This window comes from Gorilla gorilla, chromosome 9 (genome assembly GCF_029281585.2).
Source record: "Gorilla gorilla gorilla isolate KB3781 chromosome 9, NHGRI_mGorGor1-v2.1_pri, whole genome shotgun sequence".
Lineage (NCBI taxonomy): Eukaryota > Metazoa > Chordata > Mammalia > Primates > Hominidae > Gorilla > Gorilla gorilla.
In genome coordinates, this window is record NC_073233.2 from 8,803,250 (window position 1) to 8,816,066 (window position 12,817).

At 48.4% G+C, this 12,817-nt stretch overlaps 1 non-coding gene across 1 annotated transcript; it reads left to right on the plus strand.

Moving 5' to 3' along the window:
* Positions 1-3,353: 3,353 nt before the first annotated feature.
* Positions 3,354-3,463, plus strand: LOC115936316 (U6 spliceosomal RNA). Its single transcript, XR_004071818.1, has one exon. It is a non-coding gene; the product is annotated as a U6 spliceosomal RNA (small nuclear RNA).
* The last annotated feature ends 9,354 nt before the right edge of the window (positions 3,464-12,817 follow it).

Sequence of the window (12,817 nt, forward strand, 5' to 3'; positions counted from 1 at the left end):
GTCACACAGGATTCGTCCTTTTGTGTCTGGTTTATTTCACTTACTGTTACGTCCATAAGGTCCATCCGTGTTGTAGCCTGTGTCAGAATTCTTGAAAAAGAAATCTTATCAGCTTTCCCATCATCTCACAGCCACATGGTCCGGGATTAAGGCAGGACATTTAGTGGGAAGCGTGGAGCATTTTAGATATTCTGCCTGCCACACCCACTCTTACTGGACGTTCAGACCACGTTGATGACGAATTAGCTCTAATGGTCCCTAAATGTTTGCACAATTTGCTCAAAATTCTAAGTCCTGGGTGGAACGCCAAGTTGGCCCAGCCTAGGCCAAGGCCCTAATGAAGCCGACAAAAGAGAAGGAATGTCAAGGCCCTTCTAACTTCCATAGAGGGTGTGTGGCCCCATCTCCCACCAACAATCCTGTAATCCCAACACTTTGGGAGGCCGAGGCAGGAGACTGCTTGAAGCCAGGAGTTTGAGACCAGCCTGGGCAACATGGCAAGATCTTGTTTCTACAACAACAACAAAAAGAAAACATTAGCCAGGCATGGTGGCACACACCTGTGGTCCTAGCTACTCAGGGGGCTGAGGTGGGAGGATCTCTTGAGCCCAGGATGTCGAGGCTGCAGTGAGCCATGATCACAGTACCACACTCCAGCCTGGGTGACAGAGTGAGACCCTGTCTCAAAATATAAACAAATAGGCGGGGGGCAGTGGCTCACGCCTGTAATCCTAGCACTCTGGGAGGCCGAGGCAGGCAGATCTCTTGAGGTCAGGAGTTCAAAGCCAGCCTGGCCAACATAGTGAAACCCCATCTCTACTAAAAATACAAAAAAAATTAGCCAGGTGTGGTGGCGGGCGTCTGTAATTCCAGCTACTGAGCAGGCTGAGGCGGGAGAATCGCTTGAACTTAGGAGGCAGAGGTTGCAGTGAGCCGAGATCGCACCATTGCACCCCAGCCTGGGTGACAAGAGCAAAACTCCATCTCAAAAAAAAAATAAATAAATAAAAATAAATAAAGTACAAAAAAATTAGCTGGGCATGGTGTTGGGTGCCTGTAATTCCAGCTACTCAGGAGGCTGAGGCAGAAGAATCACTTGAACCCAGGAGGTGGAGGGTGCAGTGAGCCAAGATTGCACCACTGCACTCCAGCCTGGGTGACAGAGAAAGACTCCATCTCAAAAAAAAAAAAAAATTTAATATATATATATGTGTATGTGTGTGTGTGTATACATATATACACATATATGACTAACTAAATAAATAAATAAATGCTAATAAATAAAATAAATTAATTAAAATAAATCTCCAAACTAGAAGAGTAAGGACTAACAGGGCCAAGAGGTAAACTTTTGTGAATGTTCCAACCGTAAGCGCTGCCCTCACTCTCACCCCTAGGCCCCCGGCCTGTGGATTCTGGTTTAGGGGAACGGCACCATTCACCAGGGTCCAGGGTCATATGCTGTAGGACCTCTCTGCAGTCTTGTGGTGGCATCTTCCAGCTGAGCTCCTAAATAACCCTGAGTGGTCCTGAGAAGCCAGATCACCATCCCACAGGGGCGGGTCCTGTGGAGGGACAGGGTACATGGAACCCTAGTGAATCCCATGGGGTCTCCCCACTGCCCTGTCCTTCGGCTGTAAAGGCGATGCCTTGGCTAGAAACAGCAGTACGTGCAGGAGCAGGCAGTAGGCTGGGAAGGAAAGCGCCGGTGCCGGAGGAAGCAGGGCTAGTGGAGGGGAGTGGGTCCAGATCAAGAAGGGTTAAGTGCAGTCATCTTTCCCATCATCTCATAGTTGCACGGTCCAGGGATGAAGACAGGACAGTTAGCAAGGAGAAGGGAACAGGATCATTTAAGACCACAGCTGGAAGATGTCCCTGAATGTTTGCACAATTTGTTGAAGGTTCTAAGTCCCGGGTCGAACACCACGTTGGCCCAGCCTAGGCTGAGGCCCTAATGTAGCTTGGCTAACAAGAGACAAGGAATGTTGGGGCCCTTCTAACCTCCAGAGGGGGGTGTGGCCCCCCATGAAGTGGAAATAGTGCCAGTGGGGGAGCATCAAGGAGCAGGGCCATATCCTGTAGGACTTCACTGCAGTCTTGCGGTGGCATCTCCCAGCTGTGCTCCTAAATGATCCTGTCCCCTCCGCACTAAATGTCCTCCCTTCGTCCCTGGGAAAAGCCAGACCCTCTCCATGAAGGAAGGCGTCCAAAGCCCGTCAGCCCGTGGCCAGGTGACCGATCGGTCTCCCATGAGATGTGGTGCGTTTCTGCGGGGCGGGACGGCACACTGCTGACCTTGATCGGGCATCGGCTGCAGTGCAGGGGTGTCTGGAAGAGCTTGGTAAGCTGAGTCCCTGTGGCTGGGCCACAGCGGCTCCCCTCCCCTCCATGTCTGCCTCAGGGCAGCACCAGCTCCCTTGGGGCAGAGGCTGCCTGTCTGCCACGGGTTCCAAGAAACTTATTAGAGTACAGTACCCCATGCGCTTGACAGTACGCCCAGCCTGTCCAGCTGCAGGACTCAGCAGACAAACAACACCCAGGTCAGACTACACCTGATGCCCATAGACAGGGCTCAGTCTCCACCCAGGCCCAGGGGAAACCGAGCGCTGTATCTCCAAGCGAGAAGTGGTCCTGGCCACAGAGGGCAAACTCTGCTCTCCTCGACAGGCACTGTGGCCTCCACCATGGCTTGGCTCAGGCTCCGAGAGCGCCTTGGTCAGCCAAGACCCCAAGAGGACACTTAGGTCCCTGGGTCACAACAACTGAGTGGCTCAGTCCACACAGGAACAAGACCACATGGGCATCGTCACTGGCTCTGCCTCCTGCAGAAAGCAGGCCACCTCCTGGCATGCCTGGACACAGGGGAAGCACACACCCAAATGCAGGCTGTGTTTCCTCCAAAGAGTGCTGCGCACGGATGACTCAGGGTGGAGGACTGGTCCTTCATCACCGCGGAGTAGGCATGCCCGGCTTCGCTGGACCCCAGAGAGAGCTTCAGGAGAAAGCAGGAGTCTCTGTTTTTACAGGGTTTCCTTCTCACCCTGTCATGCATGGTTTTTGTTAAAGCAACCTACAACTTCCTCCCCTCCAGGTCATATCAGCCCAATGTCCTGTGGGCTGGGGAGACGGTCAAGGTCCACGTGGGCTAAATTGTGGCTGAGAGCTAGGGTATTCATGTAATCCCAAGGCAGGTCCACGCTGCTGTCCCTCCCAGGTGAGAGCAAACCACCTTTATGGTTTTCTACATGTTGGGATAGACTGAAAAACAACAACAAAACAGGTGTTTGCTGGCGAAATAGCTGCTTGCCAGTACAAATGCCTGTGCTGATTTGTTCCAATTAAGAAGAAAAATGGTGCTTGCTTCAGCAGCACATACACTAAAATTGGAACCATACAGAGAAGATTAGCACGGTCCTCCCTGCGCAAGGATGGCATGCAAATTCTTGATGCATTCCATATTTTTGGAACATACCTCAAAATAATAAGAGCCATATATGACAAACCCACAACCAATATCATACTGAATGGACAAAAGCTGGAAGCATTCCCCTTGAAAACCAGCGCAAGACAAGGATGTCCTCTCTCACCACTCCTATTTAACATAGTAGTGGGAAGTTCTGGCCAGGGCAATCAGGCAAGGGAAAGAAATAAAAAGTATTCAAATAGGAAGAGAGGAAGTCAAACTATCTTTATTTACAGATAACATGATCCTATATCTAGAAAACCCCATCATCTCAGCCCAAAAGCTTCTTGAGCTGATAAGCAACATCAGCAAAGTCTCAGGATACAAAATCAATGTGTAAAAATCGCTAGCATTCCTGTACACCAACAACAGGCAAGCCAAATGAACTCTCATTCACAATTGCCACAAAAAGAATAAAATACTTAGGAATACAGCTAAGAAGGGATGTGAAGGACCTCTTCAAGGAGAACTACAAATCGCTACTCAAAGAAATCAGAGATAACACAAACAAATGGAAAAACATTCCATGCTCATGGATAGGAAGAATCAATATCATGAAAATGGCCTTACCGCCCACAGCAATTTATGGATTCAATGCTATTCCCATTAAACTACCATTGACATTCTTCACAGAATTAGAAAAACTATTTTAAAATTCATATGGAATCAAAAAAGAGCCTGAATAGCCAAGGCAATCCTAAGCAAAAAGAACAATGCTAGAGGCATCATGCTACCCAACTTCAAACTACAGTACAGGAATACAATAACCAAAACAGCATGGCACTGGTACAAGAACAGATACATAGACCGATGGAACAGAATAAAGAACACAGAAATAAAACTGCACACCTGCAACCGTCTGATCTTTGACAAACCTGTCAAAAATAAGCAATGGGGAAAGATTCCCTATTTAATAAATGGAGCTGGGAGAACTGGCTAGCCATATGCAGAAAATTGAAACTGGACCCCTTCCTTATACCATATATAAAAATCAACTCAAGGTGGATTAAAAACGTAAATGTAAAACCCAAAACTTTAAAAACCCTAGACAAAAACCTGGGCAATACCATTCAAGACACAGGCATGGGCAAAGATTTCATAACAAAGACGCCAAAAGCAATTGCAACAAAAGCAAAAATTGACAAATGGGATCTAATTAAACTAAAGAGCTTCTGCACAGCAAAAGAAACTATAAACAGAGTAAACACACAACCTAAGGAATGGGAGAAAATTTTTGCAACCTATGCATCTGACAAAGGTCTAATATCCAGTGTCTATAAGGAACATAAACAAATGTACAAAAAAACAAACAAATAAACCCATTAAAAAAGTGGGCAAAGGACATGAGCAGATACTTCTCAAAAGATGACATACATGCGGCCAACATTTGAAAAAAAGCTCAACATCACCGACCATTAGCAAAATGCAAATAAAAACCACAATGAAATACTATCCCACACCAGTCAGAATGGCCATTACTAAAAAGTCAAAAAATAACAGATGCTGGCGAGGTTGTGGAGAAAAAGGAATGCTTTTACACTACTGGCAGGAGTGTAAATTAGTTCAACCATTGTGGAAGACAGTGTGATAATTCCTCAAAAACCTAGAGGCAGAAATATCATTCTACCCAGCAATCCCACTGCTAGGTATATACCCAAAGGAATATAAAATTGTTCTGCCATAAAGACACATGCACGTGTATGTTCACTTCAGCACAATTCACAATAGCCAAGACATGGAATCAACCTAACTGCTCATCAATGATAGACTGGATAAAGAAAATGTGGTACATACACACCATGCAGTACTACGCAGCCATAAAAAGAAACGAGTTCATGTCCTTTGCAGGGACATGGATGGAGCTGGAGGCCATTATCCTCAGCAAACTGACACAGGAACAGAAAACCAAATACCGCACGTTCTCACTTATAAGTGGGAGCTAGATGATGAGAACACAAGGACACATGGGGGGAAACAACACACAGTGGGACCTGTTGTTGGGTTGGGGGTGGGAGGAGGGAGAGCATCAGGAAGAATAGCTAATGGATGCTGGGCTGAATACCTGGACGATGGAATGATCTGTGCAGCAAACCGCCATGGCTCATGTTTACCTATGTAACAAACCTGCGCATCCTGCACATGTACCCCTGAACTTGAAAGCTGGAATTTTTTTTTTTTTTCACTTTTTAAACTCTTTTGTTAAAAACTAAGACACAAACACACGTAGCCTCGGCCTGCACAGGGTCAGAATAATCAGTTTCACTGTCTTTCACTGTCACATCTTGACCAGTTTTGTGACCGGAAGGTCTTCATGGGCAGTGATATGCATGCAACTGTCATCTCCTGTGATAGCAATGCCTTCTTCTGGATACCTCCTGAAGAAACTGCCTGAGGTTGTTTTACATTTAACTTGTTTTATATATAAGTAGAAGGAGTACACTCTAAATAAAAAGTATAGTAAATACATAAACGAGTAACGTAGTTGTTCGTTACATTGTCAAGTACTGTGTGCTGTGCATAAATATATGTGCCAGATTTTTATATGACTGGTAGCACGGCAGGTTTACTTACACCAGCATCGCCACAAAACACAGGAGTAATTGATACGGTTTGGCTGTTTCCCCACCGACATCTCATCTTGAATTGTAATTCCCATAATCCCCATGTGTTCTGAAAGGGACCCGGTGGGAGGTAATTGAATCACGGAGGTGGTTACCCCCATGCTGTTCTCGTGATAGTGAGTGAGTTCTCACAAGATCTGATGGTTTTATAGGGAGTTTTCCCCCCTTTCATTTGGTACTTCTCCTTGCTGCTGCCATGCGAAGAAAGACCTGTTTGCTCCTCCTTCCACCGTGATTGTAAGTTTCCTGAGGCCTCCCCAGCCATGCTTAACTGTGAGTCAATTAAACCTCTTTCCTTTATAAATTACCCAAGTTCGGGTATGTCTTTATTAGCAATGTGAGGATGGACTAATACAAAATGCATTGTGCTACAACATCATTAGGTGATAGGAATTTTTCAGCTCCACTATCTTATGGGACCACTATCACACATGTACCCGTTCTTGACCAAAGAATCCTCACGCTGTGCACAACTGTACTCAGCCACCGGCTGAGTCCCCACATTGGTTTCCTGACGTGTGGGGTGAGGGCCACTATTGTGGGCCAGCTGGAAGCCATTACCTAGAAAAATAGTCAAAAGCGATACAATAATAGTCAGTCAAAAGCTGCATTTCCAGAGGAATTTCAGAGGTTAGTGCCACCATCAAATACCTGAAAGAGGCAGGGGCAGTGATCCCCACCACAGCCCCATTCCACTCACTTATTTGGCCAGTAGGGAAGACAGGCGGGTCCTGGAGAATGACAAGGGATTGTCCTAAGCTTGACTCCAACTGCAGCTGCTGGGCCAGATTTGGTTCCATTGCTTGAGCAAATTAGCTCATCTCTTGCTACCTGGTGTGCAGTTATTGATCTGGCAAATGTGTCCTTCTCCACCCCTGTCCACAAGGCCCAGCAGAAGCCAGGCCAGCAATGCACCCTCACTGTCCCACCTCAGGGGCCTCTCGCCTCTCCAGCCTGTGTCAGAGGTAATTCTCAGGGGTCTGGATCACCCTTCCCTTCCCCGGCATGTCACACTGGCCCATTACACTGATGACATTATGCTAACTGGACATAAGGCACAAGAAGTAGCAATTATTCTATACTTGTTGGTGTCAGAGGGTGGGAAATAAATCCAACTAAAATTCAGAACCTTCTACCTCGGTGAAATTTTTAGGAGTCTAGTGCTGTGGGGCCTGCTCTAAGGTGATACATAGATTGTTGCAACTGAACCCTCCCACGATCAAAAGAGAACGACACCAGGTGAGCCCGTTTGATGTGAGGAAGACAGGTTCTTCCTCATTTAGGTGTCTGACTCTGGCCCATTTACTGAGTGATTTGAAAAGCTGCTAGTTTTGAATGTGGCCCAGCAGCAGGTCCAGGCTCTGTGCAAGCTGTTCTGCCACGTGGGCCAATGACCCAGCAGATCCAGTCTGAGGTGTCAGTGGCAGACAGGGACACTGTGTAGAGCCTTTGCCAAGCCCCAGTAGGTGACTCATAGCTCAGGCCCTTACAGTTTTGGAGCAAGGCCCTGTCATCATCCACAGATAACCACTCTGTTTTGAGAAACAGGTTTTGGACTGTGTATTAGTCTGTTTCACACTGCTATAAAGATGCTACCCGAGACTGGGTAATTTATAAAGAAAAGGGGGTTAGTTGACTCACTGTTCTGCACGGCTGGGGAGGCCTCAGGAAACTTACAATCATGGCGGAAGGGAAAGCAGACACATTTTACATGGCAGCCAGTGGGAGAAGAATGAGCAAGACAGGAACTACCAAAACTTATAAAACCATCAGATCTCGTGAAAACTCACTCATTGTCATGAGAACAGCATGGAGGAAACAGCCCCCACGATCCAGTCACCTCCTGCCAGGTCTCTCCCTTAACACCTGGGGATTACAATTCAAGATGAGATTTGGGTGGGGACACAAAGCCTAATCATATCAGCCTGTGTCTAGGTCTTCATAGAAACTAAACACTTGACCAAGGGCCACCAAGTTACCACATGGCCTGAGCTGCCCATCATGATCTGGGGATTATCTGACCCATGTTGCTATAAAGTTGGGTGTGCACAGCAGGGCTCCATTTGAATGAAAGTGATGTATTGTGATCAGGCTCAAGCAGGTCCTGAAGGCAAAAGTAAGTTACGTGAAGAAGTGGCCCAAATGCCTGTGGCCCCCACTCCTGCTCCAGGTGCCTCTGTCTCCCCACCTGCATCTGTTGCTGCATAGGGAGGTCCCTCTCATCAATTGACATGGGAAGAGAAGACTCAGGCCATACTTACAGGTGGTCTGCTCGATATGCAGGTGCTATCGGAAAATGGACAGCTGCAGCCCTACAGCCCCTGCGGCAGAGGCAAAGGATGGAAAATTCCATTCCAAACACGAGAAATGGGAAGGAAAGGACTAACTGAGCATGACCAAATCCAAAATCCAACAGGACAAAATTAAATCTTAAAGCTTAAGAATAATTTTCTTTGACTCTTTGTCCTACCTTCTGGACACACTGGGGCAAGGCTCCTGGTGGCCCCACTCCTACGGCTTCGTGTGCCTGTGGCTTTCCCAGGCTGGTGGTGCATGCTGGTGGCTCTACAGGTCTGGAGTGTCCTCTGCTCCCTTGGCACCACTAGGCATTGTCCTGTGGGGACTCTTCATGGCCCAAACCTGTAGCAGTTCTCGGCCTGGGCCCCAGGGTCTCCATGACACCCAGTGGAATCCAGGAGCAGGAACTTTCCCTCCACAGCATGTGCACTCCGTGCACCTGCAGAGTTGGCACCATGCTGACACCATCGAGGTTTACTGCCTGCGCCTTCTGGGCTGGCAGCCCAAGGAACACCTGTACCCACGTGAGCCTCCATGGGGGTGGGCCAGGAGTGATGCACCAGCTTGCAGGGAGGAACAGAGATTGAGGCAAGGCTGAGGCAAGGCTGGGCAGCACACCCCGAGGTCTCATGGAAGCCCTGGGCCCTTCTTTTGAAGCCATTCTGCCCTCAAGACCCCGGCACCCTGATCCTGCGATGGGCATGACAGTCTGGAAGGTCTCGGAAATGCCTTGGGGGTCATTCTCCCATTGTCTTGATGAGCAGCTTCTGACCTCCTTCTACCCATACTAATCTCCTTATCCAAATTTGTTTGACCACACCCTTGCTATTCTCTCCTGAACATGCTTTCTTATTCTTTTTTTTTTTTTTTTTATACTTTAAGTTTTAGGGTACATGTGCACAATGTGCAGGTTAGTTACATATGTATACATGTGCCATGCTGGTGTGCTGCACCCATTAACTCGTCATTTAGCATTAGGTATATCTCCTAATGCTATCCCTCCCCGCTCCCCCCACCCCACAACAGGCCCCAGACGGTGATGTTCCCCTTGACGTGGGCAGGCTAAGAGTTTTCCAAGTCTTTAAGTTTTGTTTCCTTTCTATTATCAATTCTTTAACTCATTTCTCTTTTCTCGCCTTTTGCTATAAGCAGTCAACAGAAGTCATGCAGTACCCGGAGTGCTTTGCTTAGAGATTTCTTCCAACAAATATTCCAGTTCATTGCTTTTAAATTCTGCCTCCCACAAAGCCCCAGGGCATGGACACAATTCAGCCAAGTTCTTTGCCACTTTGTAAGAGGGACAGCCCTCCCCCAGTTTCTAATACGATAGTTCTCATGTCTGTCTAAGACCTCACGAGAATGGCTTTGACTGTGTGGATCTCCACCAGCATTCTGATCACGACCACTGAGATCATTGCTACCAGCCCAGAGGCTCTCTCTACAGCCCTGCCCTCCTCGGCCTGCACTGGAGTCACCTTAGCACCACCTCCGCTCACAGAAATGTGTGCTTTTCCAGCATGCACTTCAAAACGTTTCCAGCCTCTCCCGTGACCCGGTTCCAGCTCTGCTGCCACATTTTCAGGTGTTCGTTACAGCAACAGCCCCGCTTCCTGGTAGCAATGTCTGTCTTAGCCTGTTTGTGCTGCTGTAACAAAACACCATAGAATAGGTCATTTATACATCATAGAAATTGATTGCTCACAGTTCCAGAGGCTGGGAATCCTGCACTGCAGGTGGTGTCTTGAGAGGACCTTCTTGCCACGTCCTCACATGGCAGAAAGTGAAAGGGCACACAGGCACCAAGCTCATTCCTCGCCCTTTTATAAGGCACTGATCCCACCCAGGAGGGCGGAGCCCCCACGGCCTCATCACCTTCCAAAGGCCCCACCTCTTACTACTGTTGCGTTGGGGACTTTTCAACATGAATTTTGGAGGGACACAAATATTCAGACCACAGTAAGCCATGACTAATGCACACAGAAAACTGAAGTTTCAGGATGTATTTGCTCTCATTCCTCTCCATCAACTCAACGGCAGCTGTCAGAAGGCTCTCAGACTTCAATGGGCCTTAATCCCATCTTTGTCTTCTGTTGATCGGTCCAACTCAGGCATTTTATTGGGCCTTTGTCTCCCAAAGCTTGTTAAAATCCTAACGCTTGGAGCAGTTGGTTTTTCTGCCCTTGCAGTGCTCTGAATTTCTGGATCCATCTCTCTGTTCACTTTCATCTCTGCTTGTAAGCTGGGCCTTCTTTCTCAAGCTGGTCTCCGTCTCGTGTTACTGGACCTAACACAAAACTCGCAATGTGGTGTTTTTCCACTTCGCCCCTTGTGCTCCTGGCTGAGCCTTCTTGTATTCAGCCTGCCAGGTCACCAGGAGTGATTTTAGCAAGTTTGCTGCTCCAGCTCCACCAAGTCCCCATCACTCGGGCCCCCAGTGCCTGCTCTCTTGGCAGCAGCTGGGTTTGGGGGTTCCGACAGCTAGCACAATACAGCCTGGCCTGTCCTGACTAATACAGAAGCAGGCTCTGTGAAGGAGGGCGCTGCCATAAGGAGAAACGCAAATTAACACGTATCTACACAGTCTCCGTGGTGCACAACAGTCAGCTTTTCCTGCTTATGTGTCTGGGCTCTGCTTGACTGATCTTGGCTGGGCGCATTCCCATGACAGCAAGTCGTGGCTGGCCTTGGGCACAGGAAAGGGCAAGAGACTGGGGTCACAGATACAATCTAGCATAGGGGGACAGATAACTCAATGTTTAAATTCACAGGGTGCTGGACCAAGAGAGGGCATATCCAAACCTGATGTGCTCATCCATCGGAGATGCTGGGTCTGGAGAGGGTGTAGTGACTGGGTGGACTTTGGCAGGTCAACAGAGGGGTGGATGGCAGAACAGACGATACCATGTGTTCACCACACTGTTTCTTCCTGCTAGGCAAATGGAAAGACTGCATTTCCCAGTCACCTCTATGGTTAGTGTGGTTGCATGAGGGTCATGTGACTGAGTTCTGACCTGTGGGATATGGGAGGAAGCAACGTAAGCTACTTCCCAATCGCCCTTCCCTTTCCAAGGTGACCTTACAGGACACACGTTCCCAAAGTCAGCTCAAAGATGAAGAGTCACTTAAACCCGAGACCTCAGGGGGTATTTGTTAACTGCAACATAGCCTACTTTCAAAGCATGGTTCCTGGACCAGCTGCATCACCCGGGAATGTGGTAGAAATGCAGATTCTCAGGCCGTGCCCAGGCCTCCCAAATTAAGGATCCTGGGGTGGAGCCTAGCAATCTGCATCTAAAAAGCTCTCCAGGGCAATCTGAAGGCTGTCCCTGGCCAGGCACAGTGGCTCATGTCTGTAATCCCAGCACTTTGGGATTACTCGAGAGGACCTTCTTGCCGTGTCCTCACATGGCAGAAAATGAAAGGACACACAGGGGGATTGAGGCGGGCGGATCACTTGAAGTCAGGAGTTTGAGACAAGCCTGGCCAACATGATGAAACCCCATCTCTACTAAAAATACAAAAATTAGCCAGGTGTGGTGGTGCATGCCTATAGTCCTAGCTACTCAGGAGGCCGAGGCAGGAGAATTGCTTGAACCCAGGAGGTGGAGGTTGCAGTGAGCCGGGATCGTACCACTACACTCCTGCCTGGGCGACAGAGCCAGATTCTGTCTCAAAATAAATAAATAAAGAAAGGCTGTTCCAACTATATAGGAATTCAGGACACTGGCAAGGGTGTGATTAAAGTGAAGGACCAGGTGTTCCCGGCGGTGCAGGCAAAGAAGTGCAGCGAGGAAAGCATGCAGTATGGCTGCGTAGAGCACTCCCAGCAAAGCAGGTGGGCAAAGCAAACACAGAGGGCCTGGAGATGTGGAAGGGGTGCGAGGTTTGGACTTTAAATCTCAGAGAGGAAGCAACCCAAAATTAAAGAGAACCCAGGGATGGTGATGGGCACAGTGGGGCAGATGAAGTTCGCTGGACAGGGGAGGTCAGGGGCCTAGGGGCCGTGGTGTGGGGTTGCTTGTCCCAGCTAGGATGGACACAGGAATTGGGCTGGAGAAGATATACATGAGGTGGTCTTGTCCAAACCCTGCACATCCAGCTCCAAGCATGTAGGTAAATTCCACCGGAACCAACTCCCATGCCAACGTCAGACTCGAACAATTCCAAGGATGCTGAGTAACAGTCAGGGTTCTCCAGAGAAACTGAGCCAGTAAGATGTGTACATACACACAGACAGAGATTATTGTAAGGACTTGGCTCACACAATTACAGACGCTGAGCAGTCCCAAGATCCGTAGTTGGGAACCTTGGAGACCCAGGAGGGCTGATGGTATAAGCTCCAGTCTGAAAGGCAGCAGGCTCAAGACCCAAGGAGAGCCAATGTTTCAGTTTGAGTCTGAAGGCGGGAAAAAACCAATGTCCCAGCTCACCCAGG